The sequence below is a fragment of the Neomonachus schauinslandi genome, chromosome 6 (assembly GCF_002201575.2).
Source record: "Neomonachus schauinslandi chromosome 6, ASM220157v2, whole genome shotgun sequence".
Taxonomy (NCBI): domain Eukaryota; kingdom Metazoa; phylum Chordata; class Mammalia; order Carnivora; family Phocidae; genus Neomonachus; species Neomonachus schauinslandi.
The window spans coordinates 44,712,168-44,715,212 of record NC_058408.1 but is presented as its reverse complement, the minus strand read 5'-3'; the positions used below and the strand labels follow the sequence as shown (position 1 = coordinate 44,715,212).

General features: G+C 55.4%; 1 pseudogene; it reads left to right on the top strand.

Annotated features, from left to right (window-relative positions):
* Positions 1-438: 438 nt before the first annotated feature.
* Positions 439-2,163, top strand: LOC110574202 (annotated as a pseudogene).
* Positions 2,164-3,045: the final 882 nt, after the last annotated feature.

The following is a 3,045-nucleotide window of genomic DNA, read 5'->3' as shown; positions in this document are numbered from 1 at the left end:
CACAGCCCTTGGGTGAGATGCAGGGCTGGCCAAGAGTTTGGAAGATAAACAACCCTCCATCAGCCTGGAAACCACTGGGTACACAGGACACTGGGGCAGCTTGCTCACAGAAGCTGGGAGCCCGAGCATTTTAACCAGTTAATCTGATAAAGCCACTTTCCCTCCGAATGCCTGCCTCTACTTCCCCTCTGTCCCAGGAAATGAGCCCATCCCCAGGACTGGCGGCCTCAGGGAATGGGGTGCAGGGCACAGAGTGGGACAGCCTAGGGCACATGGAGGACCTGAGCCACTCCCTCTCTAGTTGTAGAATAAAAAAAAAAAAAAGAGGCTTTTGTAATGTTCCCAGCACTGCGTTCGAATCAGGAAGCAGCGCAGCAGTGCCAAGCCTCCGTCAGACCCTACTAGGTCTGCTGAGCAACTCCCGGAACAGGACGGGCGATGGCGACTGCAGGGAAGCCAGCCCCAGTCAACCCTGGAAAAGCCAGGGTCTCAGAAGTTTCGGTTCCTGGGGCTGCCAGCCGCAGCCAAGCTCCTGTGAAGGAGATCCGGGAGGTCCTAGTGGACCCTTGCAGCCGGCGGTGCTATCTGCAGGTGTTGCTTTCTGGGAAAGGGCACCTTCATCAAGTGCTTCGAAATCTAGGTCTCAGACACCAAGGTGTTTGTGGGCAAAATCTTGCCTACGTCGCTGCTACTCAAGCTGTACCAGAAGAAGGAGAAGGCATCCATGGAGATGTGCATTCACTGCAGCCTCTCCCGCCGACATGCCATGGGCTTCCATGGCTTTTTCGAGTACACGACTTGGTGTTGGAGCTCTGCTGCTGGAGATGTCTGGGGAAGAAAGCACTGACTGAGCCTCCTTGGATGCCAGGACCTGCCCTGAAACCAAGTTCATCACTGGGACCTCAAGCTGGGCTAACTCTTACTTGGTGAGGATCTGGAGGCGAAACTAGGGGATTCTGATTGGCAACCAAAGTCAAGTATGACAAGGGGAGGAAGAAGCCCCTGGGCGGGACCCCTACTAACATAGCTCCGGAGGTGCTGAGCAAGAGGGCATGGTTCTGAAGTGGACATGTCCCTTGGGTGAGTCACGTGTACCTTGCCATTGGGCAAACCACCTTTTGAGATGTCTTGCCTCAAAGACACCAATGAAGAATGAATACAGTATTCCAAGCACATCAACCCCATGGCCACCTCCTGAGTTCACAAGATGCTTCGGACAGTTTCCACTGCCTGTTAGACTGCTCACGAGCTGCTCAATCACAAGTTCTTTACTTCCGGCCTCATTCCTGCCCTTGTCCCCGCACCTGCCTCACCATTCCACCGAGGTTTTCAGTCGTTCCCAGCAGCCTGGACCCCAGCACCAGAAGCTTCTCATAATCCTCAGTAAAGGCAACAAGAAGCCCCAGCCCCAGCCACCTGGGAAAGAGGAATCAGTGGTCCAGGAGACCGGTGAGGTGGTAGATTTCCCCCTTGGGGACATGCTGTGGCAGTTACACGGAGACCAGTGAGGTGGTAGATTCCCCCCTTGGGGACATGCTGAGGCAGTTACACGGCATTAATGCCTCCAAGGCGCCGCCTGAGGATCCCGCCTGCATCCCCATCTTCTGGGATGGCAAATTTGGACAAGGACAGCCTGGTGTGACAACCGTGTGGGGGCGTGCTTCGATTACATGACTCATTCTCTGCAACGACAGTGACAGCCTGAAGAACGTAGAGCGTGATGACATAGAGTCCTCCCTCGCGGTGGGCTCCCATCCCAGCTCCTCGATGAAGAAGATCACCCACTTTAAGGGTTTCTGAAACCATGTGAGCGAACACCTGCTGAAGGCAGATGCCAAGACCACGCCCCAGAATCTAGCCCAGCTACCCCGCCTGTGCCCCCGGTTTTGCACCTGCTAGTCCATCATCTTGCACCTCAGTCTGGCTGTGTGCACATCAACTTCTAGGACCGTGCCAGACTCATCCTGTGCCCACTCATGGCAGCTATTTACCGACCTCGACGAGAAGTGGGACTTTGTTAGGTACCGCCTGAGCCCCCTGGAGGAGTACCCCTGCCTCCAGGGGCTGGCCGGCCGGTTCCACTGTGCCTGCATGCCGGTGGACAAGTTTCAGAGGCCATGCTCAGCCACCAACGGCCTCAGGGCCTCCTTCCCTCTGGACTAGTGCCCCCCTCACCCCCGCCAGGACCTTGGGCCCACATGGGTTAGCGCCCACTGTGCTATTTGGGGTAATGAGCCCCCTGGCTGCTGGGGACCGGGAGAAAGCTACCTCATCCTTGCAGGTGGGGTTTGCTCTGTGCATAGCTCTTTTTGAACATACTGGGGTGTGAATTGTATGGCCTCTTCCCCTTGCCTCCCAACCCCACCATATGAATTGTGTAGAATATTGCTACTGAACCCGGACTGTTCTTTCCTTGACTTTATATGCATTAAACCCCTGTGAATCTTTAAAAATTTGGGGAGTATTGATTGGCTGTTAGTTGTCATGTGCGCTCAGAGGCTGCCGGTCTCAGCCAATAAGCAGCAAAAATGAAGTACTCCCGAGATGCAGGGCAGAGGGGGTAGACGGGATGCCCGCCTGCGCTGTTCCTTGGTCCAATAAGACATGTAGCAAATATAAACAAATTCGGTGACACCACATTACCAAGTCTCCCACAGAGCTCCTTCGACAAAAGGCAGTGTTCTGCTGAGAGCCGTGTTGGTCCTGGGCTGACAGGGCCCAGAGGACGCCACAGTGACTCTGCCACGGGAATACACCTCTTGGGAGTGGTTGGGGGGGGAAGAAGACAAACCTTGTGAGACCTCCTTGGAGGACCCACTGTCTCCAGGGCATCTAGCTGAGGAGTCAAAGAGCTCAAAAAGCAAGCCAAAAGCTTGAGAAGGCAGTGAATGCGAAGGAAAGGGAGGAAGGAACGCAAGGAACCCCAGGTGGTAAGTTCTGTGAGGGGTCCCCACTCACGGGCCTCACGACAGCGTTGGTCCACTTGGGAGGGGTGGTTGGTCCAGGAGGGATGAAGCGCAGACGGGAAGGCTCAGGGATCCTGGA